This window comes from Eucalyptus grandis, chromosome 5 (genome assembly GCF_016545825.1).
Source record: "Eucalyptus grandis isolate ANBG69807.140 chromosome 5, ASM1654582v1, whole genome shotgun sequence".
NCBI lineage: Eukaryota > Viridiplantae > Streptophyta > Magnoliopsida > Myrtales > Myrtaceae > Eucalyptus > Eucalyptus grandis.
The window spans coordinates 11,822,595-11,837,805 of NC_052616.1; the positions used below are offsets into that span (position 1 = coordinate 11,822,595).

Sequence of the window (15,211 nt, forward strand, 5' to 3'; positions counted from 1 at the left end):
TAACATTCACTTCAAATTCTTATTTGGAAAAATAAAAACACTTTAAGCTAGTATTTGGAATTTTGGTCTTGAGGCCCTTAGATTGAGATAGTCATCAAGATTTTATTTGACATAAAGTCCATTCAGACCCTTATTTGAAAAATTAGGGCACTCCTTGTCCTTATTTGAAAATTTTCCCTGTATATATATAACGCGCGTTCGCACGGCTCCTTCTCTCGAGCTCACTATCAACTCGGGAGAGAGACGAGATTGCTCTCTTGCCCTTTCCTCATCTCTTCGGATTCGGTAATGGCGACGTCCTTGATGGCAAGGCCAGTTCCGGCGACCCGATCGCGCCCGGCGGCGGCGGCGTCGGCGGCATTCGAGACGGCGCCAGGCGTGGAGGCCGTGTCGAGCTTCGACAGCATGGGCCTGAGCGACGATGTCCTCCGTGGGATCTACGGCCACGGGTTCGACAAGCCCTCGGCGATTCAACAGCGAGCCGTGGTCCCCATTGTCCGAGGCCGAGACGTGATCGCTCAGGCGCAATCCGGCACGGGCAAGACCTCCACCTTTGCCCTCGCGTCTTGCCAGATCGTGGACACCTCCAGAAGAGAGTACGCGATCCTCTTCGTGAGCGGAGACCCTTCTTTTACTATCGATTTTCTAGTGGAATTAGGTTGAGGCATGTTATGCGTTTTGCTTTGGAGGGTGAGATGAGTTATTAACATTATAGAGCTCAAACTATGACACCGCGGATTAATAATAAATAAATAAATAAATAATCGGCGAACCCTCTCTCTCTCTCTCTCGAATTTCTAGCGTAACGAAATTCGATCGCTCTGACAGGAAGAATTTTTTATTTTCGGCCTCCTTAACTAAAGAATTTGAGATGTTCTGATGTTGAGGCAGAGGATGTTGGCTTTTAGTTTTACCATCGCCCCACGGATGGCCCTGAAAGAAGTTCAAGCCTTAGTCTATGGAATTTGTTCATGAACTTTGTTTTGAGAAGCTTTCTTGGAATTAAGCGTAGCCTGAGTTTATGCACTTATTCAGGTTTTATATGTATATTATATCAGAATGTTTAAGTGGGTCCTCTTAACTGAGTATTTTAGGCACTTGCAAGGCATGAAAGGTTTTCTTCATTATCAAGGAAAACGAATAGTTTTATTCTTACATTATTGATTCTATATAACAGGAGCATTAGTATAATTGAAACTGCAATCTGGGTTTGCTTATTTGTGTAGCAAATATCCTGGATACACTCAACAAGCTCCTATTATTAAGTATCCGCGACTCTGTTGCTTTTATTTTGTTGATTTTTCAAGCCACCCTTGTTTATTTTGCTCTCTGAAAGTTGCAATTTGAATTTGGTTGCTGCCTTGTGGCCATCGATTTTGTCTTAGCTAATTTGCTTCCTTCATGTTCTGTTCAGCGTGCAAGTGCTGATTTTGTCACCTACGAGGGATTTGGCGAGTCAGACGGAGAGAGTTGTGCTGGCTATTGGTTATTACAGGAACGTGCTAGCCCATGCATGCGTTGGAGGCAAGAGCATGGGTGAAGATATCCGGAAATGGAGCACGGAGTTCATGTTGTGTCCGGAACTCCGGGCAGGGTGCTCGACATGATAAAGAGGAGAACTCTTCGCACCAGAGCCATCAAACTCCTAGTCCTTGTGAGTGCACTGCATCACCTCCTTCGACTTCAGATCCTGTTAAGTTTCCTTCTGCTTTCTGCAAAAACAAGTTCTCTCTATTCACTTACCTATATTTTTGCCAGGACGAAGCTGATGAGATGCTGAGCAGAGGATTTAAAGATCAAATCTACGATGTTTACAGATTCCTTCCTCCAGAGCTTCAGGTTGCCTGTCCTTCATGTTGAATCAATGTAGTAGTAGTAGTAGTAGTAGTAAAGATGACTTCTTTTACGCAATAACCCCAGTAATAGTCCCTAGTATTCCCAGCCCTTGGCTTAATTCCATTGCATTATCCTAATAAAACCGAATGCCATTACTTCTCTTTAAGTCCAATCTAAGAAATGCTCTTCACTTTTCGATCATTATCAATCTAGATAGTCATCCCTTCTCCTCCTCAGCTGATTCCTAGAATTTCCAAAAGGTCTTTCTGCATTAGTCAACATGCTGCAAGATGGAGCATTTAACTTTTATAAAATTCAAAATTTGATGAGAGATCTGGAATTTTCTTTCCTCCTTCATCCTCCTTAATATCTACATGATTCGGACATTAGAGCATGTACAAGGTGGATAAAACGGTTGTCTTTTGGCTTCATAGTTCTACTATGAATAGGGCACTGTTCTTTTCTTTTTCTCCTTGTCTTGTCTGATGAGTATTAGATTTTTTACTCGAGACATGCTTCTCTCCCCATGATGTGCGCTTCGTAATTTTTCAGCACATTGCTATGATTTGCTTCGTTCTAAATAAAATCAGTTGTTAGGGAGTCGCTCATACACGTTCATGTTCACAACTGGCTAATGCATGAGTGGCATTCTCTGCAGGTTGTCTTAGTTTCAGCAACCTTCCCCACTGAAATATTAGAGATGACAGGAAGATTCATGACCGATCCCATAAGGATTGTTGTGAAGCGTGATGAGTTGATGCTGGAGGTGAGCTACATTGGGTTAGTTGCATTTGATGGCGGCTAGGGATCTTGAGATTCTTCTGACACAATCCTTCCTTTACTTCGTATGGTTGCAGCGCGTAGACCAGTACATGGTGCCAGTGGAAAGAGAAGACTGGAAATTTGACACTCTGTGCGATCTATACGACAACTGCCCCATAAGCCAAGGAGTTGTATTCTGCAACACTAAGCGGAAGGTATGACCCCAACCACGTTGGGTTCCACACTTGAGGTGGAACATAAACATCTCGATGACTTAGAGATCATGAAGACCTCTACTGCTCTATTTCTCTTTGATCTATATTTTGTGCTGTGGAGTTGTATTCTGCAACACTAAGCAGAAGGTACGACCCCAACCACGTTGGGTTCCACACTTGAGGTGGAACATAAACATCTCGATGACTTAGAGATCATGAAGACCTCTACTGCTCAATTTCTCTTTAATCTATATTTTGTGCTGTGGCTCTTCATGTCTTCCTTATATTTGTCGAGTAGGTGGAGTGGCTTGCAGAAAAGATGCGTGATTCTAACTTCACTGTGTCTTTCATGCACGGGGACATGCCTCAAAAGGAGAGAGATGCAGTAATGGCTGGATTTCGATCTGGGACGACTCGGTTGATGATCACCACCGATGTGTGGGCTCGAGGGATTGATGTTGAGCAGGTTAGTCCTGAAAATTAACATCGCAATAATGCAGATGATGACATTCTACTGTTTTTGTCTGCTGTGTGCATCAACTCATTCGTAGGTCGGATGCTTGCTTTTTCGGAAGGCCAAATTTCTTACTTTCCTATTGCGCCACGACCATTTAGTTGCGCGAGTGGACGACTGAATCGTTCTCAATACACTCTGTAGGTTTGTCTTGTTGTCAACTATGATCTTCCCAACAGCAGAGAGCTGTACGTCCATCGGGCCGGTCGAGTAGGGCGTTTTGGGCGGAAGGTAACTATTATGAACCTTGAACTGGAGGCAACGACAATCCTATTTTCAGTTTTTTGTTCTTGCCGTGGGTATAACGACAAATCTCTCATCGACATTGCAATTTACAAATGCCAATCCGCATGTGCTTTTGCAGGGTGTTGTGGTAAATTTTGTCAAAGACAAGGAGATCCAGATTCTTAGAGACATAGAGCAGTATTATGGCACCAACATAAGCGAATGTCCGGAGGACCCTGCCGATATAATATGACAATATAACAGTGGGTACACTTAAAAAGGCCGCGTGAGGTTCGGTTATTATTCTATAGCTTTACTGCTGACCCATATATTATCGCATTGTTTGATCTTGTCAAAACTTGGAAGCAATTGGGTTGTGTTTGGAATGTTTAATTCGAGGGTTCTATGTTAGTTTTTCGAGTTCCGATCCTTGAATACAGGCTCCTACACACATTTTGTCCACCTTCGCATTGATATTTAACTTCCCTTAAGATGAAGTGGTGATCGACATCATCAATTTCCTCACCCTTTCCCAAATAAATAAGTCCAAGGCGTTGACTTCTGGGTGTTCACTAACCTTCAATTCTCACCGAGGCATCTAAAACTCTTTGCTAAACTCGCACCACAAATATCACGTCTTTCACCCCTGCTTAACATGAAAACCTTTCGCTCCAAAGTTTCCATCCAAAGTTGGAGTTTCTGGTTAATAAAAGTATTCTTCCTGGTGCTTTTTGATCTCCATTTTCACCAAGGTATCATTGGGACTTCTGCTCTAGCTAAGCCAGCGCCAACTCTTATCATCTTTAAGCTACTCAGCAGAAAACCCCTGAGATTCTAAAAGTTTTTAGCGAGGTTGGATATGAACGTTTGTCTTTGACCCACTAAACACGTGAATGTGATGAGAGATTTACGTTGCCCGTTCGGGTTTAATACCCTTGCGTGGGTTGGAAATACAAACACTTGTGCACGTTGTTACTTGAGCCCATTCCCCGTAGAATTTTCTGAAATTTTAAGTTGAAATCTGAGATAGGAAAAGAGTTAACCTTGTGCTGGGGACAAGTACAGCAGGAGCTCACTTGAGTGTCTTTACGTTCTTTTTGCTCACTTAAGTGCGTAAAATTTGAAAAATCGATCACTTAGATGCGATAAGGATTTGTCTCATCGGAAAATTCGACGTGGACGTCGGTCGTCCCCACGTGGCATTACTGTTGTGTCGTTACCTCGGGTGCACCACATATGGCTCGGTTGATAGTTTATTAAGTTTAGACTTAACTCAAGCTTTCCCAAACCCTTACCAATTTGCGACTTAGAGTTCAAGTTATTAATATGCAAATAATTTTTATATAGGAGACGCTATTAATCGATTTATGATGGGTTGATTTAATACCAAAGTGAAGTATCGTGAGAAATACCTTACTTCTACGAGCTAATGATTAAATGAATTTAGGGACTTGATTACGCTAAATCACTCTAACGCTTTTTGGATACATTTTGTCATTTATTCGAAAATATTTTGCAGGCGATAAGAATTGATTTTAACTCTATCACCTAACATGTAAGGTACAACTATTATTGAACACTCAATAAAGCATGGCAACCGATAAATTGCAAATATAGGGAGTAAATACTTACCTCGATGCAACGCAGGCATCCACAACAAATATTAATTAGAAACATGTGTTCAACTGAAATGTGACATCTAATTATCACTCAATCACTCAACTTTTTCTTTTCTTTTCAGGATTTTCGCTTATTTAAATAAAATCTAAACTACATGATGCACAAAAATAGTTTATATTAACATGACATGTGACTTTCAATTAACATGCAAAGTATATGACACTCGATTTTAATTTAATCACCGAACACTAATGACAGACAATGATTAATACGTAACCATTATACTTGACATGCACATGATATTCACTTATTTAAATGAAAGCTAAACTATGTGCAATGCATGCAAGGACGTACACAAATAGTTTATATTAACATAACACTGCGAATTTTAAATAAATAATCCGACACGCAAAACTATATGCTCGATTTAAATTTAATGACCTAACTCTATTGACAGGTAATGATTTATATGTAACTACTTTACATGACATGCAAGTGATTTATTATTATTATTATTATTATTATTATTATTATTATTATTATTATTATTATTATTATTATTATTATTATTATTATTATTATTATTATTATTAAAATCCATAACTAAAAATGAGGGAAATTAACTATTTGGAATAAAGATAATATCTAATTCAATTCAGGTATTAAATTGTGTCAATTCCTAATTTCAGTTAGAATCTTATCTTGAATATTATAGAATCTACTTAGACATGCAATTTTACCGAATAGAGCTAATTAATCTACAAGCAATCTTTTTTTTTTTTAAATTTTCAAATAAGGACAACCAAGACAATCACCCAAATTACAAAATATCAACGAATTGCCAAAGATATCATCCATAATTCAAATTAGAGAATAATATCTAATTAAGTTGATTATTCCGCTGATAAAATCGATAAATTGATCTTAAATCTTAAAAATCAAAATTTCAATTCTAAAGATTACTGCGGAATTAATTATTCCATCTAAAGTCTTGTATAGGGCGTTGTTTTTTGGCTTGCAGTGCAATTCATCCCATAGAATTGATCAAATTTCTCTAAATGGAATTCTCTTCTGTTGTTAATCCGCAAAATTTTGATTTTCTTATCAAACTGATTTTCGACCGTAGCTTTGAATTTGAAACACATCATCTTTCTTCTACAAGAAATATATCCACACATATACGGAACAATCTTGAGTAAAAGAAACATAGTGCCTTGATTTTTCACACGATGCTAGAAGTGTAGGACCAAACAGGTCATTGTAGATCAAATCCAAAATTCCTTTAACTATCCTTCTTATGGATTCAAAAGATACCCGATTCTATTTCTCATGTTGACGATGTTCACAAAATCCGAAGCCCGTAAAACAACTTGGGTTTCCATCCACCATCTTCTTTTAAGGTAAGGTTCATTAGCCATTTCTCACCGATATGACCCGATCTTCGATGTTATAGCATCGAAACATCTTCTCCCACCTGCTCCATGATATAAGTCTCCCCACTGATAATTGTACTTCCCAACAATTTCCGCATATGTTTTTGTAAAAGTCAAAGAGTGCAAGAAGTCGGACAGAAAATTTCAGTTTCTAGAATGTCACTGCAACTTTGTGATGATAAGTAGAAATAGCAAATGAGCTTTTTATTTTCAGAAATTTTTTGTCAATCTAGATTGAAGCGTGATGAACGCTTTTCATAATGACACCGACTCCAGGTTTACAAAAGTCGAAGAACAAGTAAAGGTCAAGCTGGAAGTCCAAAATCTAAGGACAAAAACGGAAGATTGAAGGAGGATTGTAAGGACCAAACAAACATTCGTATTTTATGAAAATTTTATGTGGTCTAGATCTGGATGTGATGAACAAATTTCATGAGCCATCGACTCCAAGACCGCATCACAAAAATTACAAAAAATTGACAAACTACCAATGTATATCAGAAACAGAGCAACAAGGAGAGCTTATCAGTTTTCCAGATTCTCATCATATATTTCGAAGCAAGTTTCATCTAATAAATGATGTTGAATTGAAGCTCGTAATATATCAAATCGAAGATTAAAACATGCTTTACAAATGTCGACAGCACATTTTCATGAGATATGGTCGTATAATAGCTCATATCCTCGATCAAAGCTTTCTGGTCTAGAAAGCATACAAACTTCTCTGAACAATGAATCATCAACAATCAAACAATCAAACAACAAGTAATCAATTCAGGCCATTCTTTCATCATTCCTAGCCATTTCTAGCAAGTCCTAGCCCCAAATCCTCATAAACGATCCTTGAATCGTTATGGACGGGTCTTGCTTCATCAGGCATATTTTAAGAGTTCTAGGAACACTTACCTTTAGCATGATCAATCTCGAGCTCAATAGAGCTATTCCGCCACCAATGATCTTCATAATGGGACAGAGAATGGTTCCTTAAATTTGAATCAATCGCACAAAAAGAGATGTGAGAACAAGTTCGATTGGGCTTAAAATGAACAATCGAAGAAGATTAAGGAATTGGAGTAGGTCCTATTAAGATCCGAGCTAGGTTCGACCACCAAAACTTCAGCGACTCGTCGAGGATTGGTGTCACAAGGATCGGAATGCCAGTGGACCATCATCGACTGTCGGAGGAAGATCTAGAACCACCCGATGGACTCACTGGCATGAAGCACGGGCGTGGGGCCAAGAGAGAAAGGGCGTTGGATCGGTGGTCTTTGAGAAGGGACGTTGGTGTCGAGTGTTGCGACCCGACGAGGAGTGGGCCGGAGATGTCGATGATGTGGTGGATTGCCGGTACAAGGCGGTGCTGCTGGACAGAAAGTGAGCTTTGGCCACTTGCTTGTCCCGAGAGAGAGAGAGAGTGCGTGCGTGCGTGTGTTTGAGAATGAACCCCTCAATTCAAGTTTTAGCGGAAAATGTTTATATACTCCCCTTAAGACGCAACCCTAGCCTTTTGTTTGATCTAAAGACTCTAAATGAGCCTTCCTAAGCGAGCAATCTTCTCATTGGCTTAGTTGTGATTACTTGGATAGATGACATAGATGACTTGTCATTTTTTATAGCCAAGTTAAAGTAATAAATGAATGGTCAAGATTGCTTCCTCATTGGATGACTAACCAAGGCTTTTTAGAAATTTCATTCTTCAAGGGCAATTTTTATTTTTTATTTTTTGTCGAAAAGAACGGTGGTAATCATATAATAGGAACCTTACAACCTGAGGCTAAAGCGTCCGCATAAACAAGGTCTAACAGAATAAAAGGTGGGAAAATGGACCAGTTGTGGGCCGAGGTACCGTTGTCTTGGACTTTTGTAGCCCAGTCCGCAATAGCATTCGCCTCACACCTGCGGTGTCGCGGTGAGGTTAGGGAAAAGGAAAGCAAAGTGGTGGCCTCTGCAAATAGGGGTTGAGTTTCCCATGGCAGCGATCTCCCATCTCTCACGGTGTTGACGAGGGTGATGCAGTCGATTCGATCAGAGATGTTCGCGGTTGAAGCCTTGCTGCGTGGTTGGTGAAGAGTGAAGGTGGGGCGCTGGATGTCCGCCCGTAGAGCCGAAGCAGCTAGAAATCTTATGGAGAAAATATCTATAAGTCAACCATGATGATCTCTACAAACACAGGCCATAGAGCCTTACGTAGCCTTCGGGGCTGATAAGCTCTGTCAATATTGCATTTCGGGGTTCCCGATCTGGTGGCCTCCATAGTTGTGCGGATTCAAATTAGATTGCCCTGTTCGCGAATGGTTTGGAGCAGAGATCTAAGATATTTTGGTTTGTGCAATAGCAGCCTCCACTGCTAGGGTTGGATCCGGTCGTTAACAGCGGAAGATGAAGCTATTCCGCATTCTCCAGATCTGCCTTAAGACATTGCTATGGTTTCCAATCCAGGTAAGATTTTAGGTGTTGTAACCCTCTCTGTTAGCCATGCATTTAATCGTTGAACTGTATGGGGGCGATGGTTTGATGTTGATTTGTGGGCGAGCCCCGAATAGCCCCGGTCATGAACAGAATAGGAATAGATGCTCTAGGGTTTGTGGAGCGTGTTGATGATAGAGTTTACATAAGGGATTGTGATAATGTGTCGTTGAAATAAATTTGCTCACAGTTTGCGAGTGCGTTTTGGCAAATCGACCATAGGAAGGTTCGAATTTTTAGTGCTATTTTCATTGTCCAGATTCTTCGCCATTATATCCTGGGATTCTAGTAAGAAGTTGGTGTGATGTTACTGCTGTGATTGCTTGTAGTCTTGGTGAGAGCATGGTAGTTGCTTTTCACAATGTACCTGCCATGTTTCGTGGCCGTCCAAACTAATTGATCTTTGGCATAGAGAGGTCTTACTGGGATGGTAAGAATTTCTACTATGGCCTAATCATCTAAAAACCGGTAGAGTAGATGGATGTTCCAAGTGTGCTGGATATGATCAATGAGATTAGCCACCATCACTGGTTCTGCTCTTGTCGTAGGTCCACCAAGAATCCCTATAGGTAACCACCTATCTTCACAGATTCTAATCATTTTCCCATCACCAACTGACCATCTCATGTGTGGTATAATTGCATCTCTACCGATCAGACCCCAGGATGGCCGAGTTCCTCTATCCGCTGACCGAAAGTCCTTTGCATGATAATACAGTCCTTTGAAGATTTGACTCCATAAAGATTGAGGCTACTATAGTAATTGTGACATCCCAAATTTCATCGACCTTCATTAGTGTAATTAGATCATTAGGAACTTAGATTAATTAGATTGGGCCAGAAATTGAACCCGATGAATCGTGAGAAACGTGTGGGCTTGAGAAGTAAGTGGGCCACACGAATTGGACTTGAGAAACCTAATGAGTGATTATGGGCTTGGACTTGGCTTGAAGCGGGCCAAGGTTCGGAATCATTAGATTTATAAGTTTAGTGGACCAGATCGTTGTAAATTGAGCTTGTTGGGCCAGGAATGAATATTTAGGCCCGAATGATTTTATTTTTATTTTATAGATTATAATTAAGGTGATTTGATTAGTGAATTACTTATAACTTTAGCATTCTTTTTGTGATGAATTCTTTATAGACCAACATTGACTAGTGGATACATTATGTCATTCGATATGTTATATATATGTTGTGACTTTGTACAATTGGGATTAAGTAGAAACAAAAGGCAATTAGATGAAAATATTAGAAGCTAATGAACTAACGAATGATATCGATTAACTGTTAATTAGCGACGATCGACAGATGGCGAAAATCTTCATGCATGAAAGCCACGACACCAAAATCTCTCTCGTTTTCCATGCATGCGACACCCACGGTTTTCTCTTCTCTAGAAACCGAAACCATAAACTCCAAGGAAGCATAATCATTAGAAGATCTCATCATTACACTAGCCTAGGGATTAGTTTGTAGACCTATTTTCCCTTAAGCTTCGTACACTCTCTCTCTCTCCATATAAAACCGAACAACCCATCTTCTTCTTCATCTTTTCTCTCGGCTGAGCAGCGAAAAACCAGAAGCAAACCAGCAACCTTCTTCTTCTTGCATGCTGATTTTGAGTGTTGATCTTGAAGCATCTCTGTGTTGTTTAGTAGCTGAAGCAAGGTAAGGAAAGATCTAACTCTAAATTGAAAGTTATCCATTGTTTCATCAATGGAGCTTGAGAATCTAACCAAACAGTGATGGATATAGTTTGTAGTTGCTGTTTTGTGATTGATCTAAGCTTAGTGAGTGTTAGATTGAAGGTAGGAGCTATTGCATGTCACTTTTGAGTCTTGCATGTCTCGAAATCCTTGTGTGACTATGCTGTTTTGTTGAGCGAAGTGATGAAATGGATGCCGGAGTGTGTTGTTTTGGTAGAAATCGTGATAAGTGGCTTACGGATGCAATGACACTTCGAGCCGAGCTGTGGAATTGATCATTTGTTAGAGAAAGATATGCTGAAGTTGCTTTGAGTTGCTGTGAGTAAGCATTGGAGTATTGTAGAAGAGATTTGTGGATAGATAAGTTGTTTCGTTGAGTTAGAAGTGAGAAAATCTGTGTATCTATTCTGTTCTAAGTGAAAACAGTTATGAAGTCTTCTGTTTGTGTTTAGTTTTCTTTATGTATGTTAATAGAAATAAGAAAGAAACTATTCTACATGATAGAACATCTATAAGATCAAGTTATACACGTAGCTATAACCATATGACTATAAAAACATAGAGAGGCAGTGAACTTAGTAAAACCAGTAAACTGTTCTTGTGAGAAACGGTTTGACCTTTACTGATTATAACGAATTTTCTGTATTTACCTAGTTATATTTGGACTTTGAATCCTGATGAAAAATGTAGAAAACATCTTAAGGAATGACGTGTCAAAATTTGATATTAAATCAATAAGATTTGGTTAGCGAAACAATTTTCTTTGTAGATACGAAATCTGGATGTCGATACAGGGTACTAGTAAAGATTATGGCGACTGTTGCTTTTAATACAGTGAGAATTAGACTTAAGTCTCTTCACAGAAATTGTTAGTCTATGTCTTAAATATAACATACTAAAATTTGGTAGTATTTCGACAAGAATTAATATACTTTCTGTGTCCGAAACCGAAACTATACATTTAGTTAGTAAACTGTCTGGACTCGAGAACATATATTAGATGAAGTGTCTTTTTATATTAGGTCTTCGTGATGTACGTAGAGCCTAATGAACCTCATAATAGATGTTAGTCATATAAGAGTAAGTCTCATATATCATTTGAGATATAAGTGCATATAGAATCATGTGTGTGCAATGAGTGCGGTGCATAGTGCTTGATTATGGGATAAATATCTGTTCGCCATGGAATGGGACATGACGTAATGGGTTTTATCTTATAATCCGGACACGCACATGTGCTAGGTTCATGAGAGTTAGATAGATACTTTAGAGTCTTTTCCTTTGCATACGATAAATGCATTAATCAAAGGTGTGGTGGTGTGAACGTGTGCTTAAGATGAATGAACCCATCGGTGCTTGAGATACCGGTGATGCCCCGGAAGTTTGGGATGCCCTTGCTGCATGGCCTTGGATGCCTCGGTAGATAGATACTGAGATGCCTCGGAGTGAGATGCCCCTTGCTGTGTGGTCTTGGGAGGACCTCGGTTGTGTGATGCCGGGATGCCTCGGAGTGAGATGCCCACAATTAGAGGTATTGTGGAAGTCCGGATAACGTACTTTCTGGAAGTGACTCAATCGGGCCGGTAGAGTCCCGGTTGTGACTGATTTGAGGGTGCATTTTATGCACACTAAATATAATTCTATTTGGCAAGTGAGTTAATCTATTATTGTTGCATTATATTTTGATATGAGATTGAGTTTGTGAAGGGTAAGTATAGAAATGGATGCATATAAGGTGATTTCTTACATGAAGTAATAGTATTGTTTATGCTTGTGATATATTCTTTTTAGCATCCTAAATTGTTTGATGATTCACTTGTAACTTTGATGGCTATGGATTGTTTAAGTTAGAGTTTTATCATTCTTTATTGGGCAGGTTGTTTGCTCATACCTTACATTTTCAGATTGATAGCATGGATGTACCGCCGTTAGCTCGATACGGGGCGGTAGTGCGTCTTGATGTTTCTCATCTTGACGTGTATGATCCCGACATTGACATGGTTTTCTCCAAGTATGAGGCAACTTTATGGATGCTTGACGGTAGGGCTGAGTTGATACTGATGATGTTCGTTGCATGGTTTCTCAACCATGAATGGAATATGTTCGGACCTTTACCCTTTGGAGCAGGAGGACCTGGAGCGGGGATGGACGGCGCCTAGACGCCTTTGATCTTGTTGTAGCTTACTAACTTTTGTTTTTTGATAGATGCGGGCCAGTATGGGAACTCGTGGAGTAGATACCCTCACCCATATCCCTGGCTTTTGTTGCGCCTTACTTTTGTTTTGAATATGATGTAAATATATAGGCGAAGGACATGGAACGAGTCCAGGTTGATAATTTTGTATGCCCCGATGATGATAAAATGAAAGGAAGCCTTTTATGATCTTGTCTATGTGCATTGCAAGATAACCTTATAATATAAATTTAGGAATTTAAATAATCCATGTTATACATGCTAACCTTCAATGGTAAATACTATATGTTATTTAAAGGAGATTACTAGTTAGGAAGATAATGATAATAATAATAATAACTATAATTTCACTTGCGCTTAGTACGTGACGCCCTGGGACGTCACAGCTGCTCGTTACAGTAATCGCCAGGCTTGCTTCCCAAGCATAGCCCTGTTAAATTCTATTATATCACGGAATCCTAGGCCTGCATTGTCCTTGCTACTCTTTAGAACTTCCCATTTCTGCCAATGAATTCCTATTTTTTTTATGATCATTCCACCATCAAAATCTAGCCATACTCTCTTCAATTGATTTGCAAAGAGACGGAGGAAGTTTAAAGATTGACATGGCGTAATGTGGAAGTGCCTGTACAATAGATTTGATAAGAATTTCCTTACCACCTTTGGAGATTAATTTTTCTTTCTAGCCCTCCAATTTTGCATTTACTCTCCCTAAAATCCAAGAAAACATCTCTCTTTTGAGCGGTCCCAATCAGATGGCATGCCCAAATATTTTCCATACCGTTGCGGTACGGGCGCTCTAAACTCACGCGCCAAATTTTCCTATAGACTCAAAGGGCAGTGCTTGCTGAAAAGCATTCTAGATTTGTTGCGGTTCACGACCTTTCCCGTGGCCACAATACCGATTCAATATGTTGCAAGGTTCTAGCATTCTGAATGTTGCCATCTATGAAGAAAATTACATCATCAATGAAAAATAGGTGGGACAGGGTAGGACACCACCTGTTTAACTTAATACCCTTGATGCATCCCATGTTGACAGCTTGGTTAATAAGACTTGATAAAACATTCGCGGTAGAATAAATATATGGGAGAGAGAGGATCACCCTCATTTGGAGTCCCCCATCGAATGGAAATAATGTAGATGCTCACCATTAAATCTTACACTAAAGGATGTTGTTGTGATGCATTGCATTACTGCACCAACCCATCTTGGATGGAATCCCAATTTGAGTAGATAGTCGTGAAGGAAATCCCATTCAACTCACATACGCCCTTTGCATATTCGTCTTGAGGATTGCATTGAATTTTCGTGTTTTGCTTCCGGGTCTTAAATTGATGAAGAACTTCTTGAAAGATTAAAAATATTATCTTGAACCCGACGTCTACTCACAAAGGCCAACTGTCCATAGAAATCAAATTAGGTAACCAAGGTTTCGGGCAATTTGCAATTACCTTTGAGATAATTTTGTATGCAAAGTTGCATAGGCTGATTAGGCGATATTGATCCAGTCTTTCTAGGTGAGGTGTCTTGGGAATCAAAGCAATATTTGTCCGATTTAGAATACTAGGCATCACCCTTGACCTAAAGAAATTTTTGCACTTTGAGAAGAAGATCATCTTTAATGACCTCCCAGTGAGTTTGATAAAACAGTCCATTTAAGTCATCGGGCCTGGAGGCACTGTCGTTCCGCTAGAATGTTGCCTTGCGAACTTCCTCAACCATGACTAAAAACTGTTAACTAGTCATTCATCTCGTGGTAACAACTTATGGGCATTATAAAGTATAGGCCCGTAGTCTCGATAACCCACTGTTGGATATAATCTTGCAAAGAAGTGGACATCATTTCTTGAGTCTAGGGTCACGACCCATTACGGTGGTCGTCCCAACATGCTAATTCTGTTCCTTTGCATGCTTTAAAGTGTAGTTGCATGGACAAATCTTTTGTATTTTATCTCCCCATCTCAACTAGTTAAATCGGAACCCATAGCCTAATATTTATTCTCCTATTGCCAAGTTCCTCGATTTCCCCTCGCAAATTAGACACTTCCACTCTGTCAAAGTTGCAATGCCGATGGTTTCTAAGATTAAGCCCAGTTTTTTGTTGAAAGGCGGTCACCTTGAGATGTCCCTTTGAAAATTTTGATCGACTCCACCTAGCCAAAGCTTCGAGACAACCTTTAATTTTGGTATCAAACAGAATCTTGTCCCCGCTGAATTCCATGCTGTGGAAATAA

At 39.7% G+C, this 15,211-nt stretch overlaps 1 pseudogene; it reads left to right on the forward strand.

Moving 5' to 3' along the window:
* The first annotated feature begins 210 nt into the window (after positions 1-210).
* On the forward strand, positions 211-4,012 carry LOC120293420 (annotated as a pseudogene).
* The last annotated feature ends 11,199 nt before the right edge of the window (positions 4,013-15,211 follow it).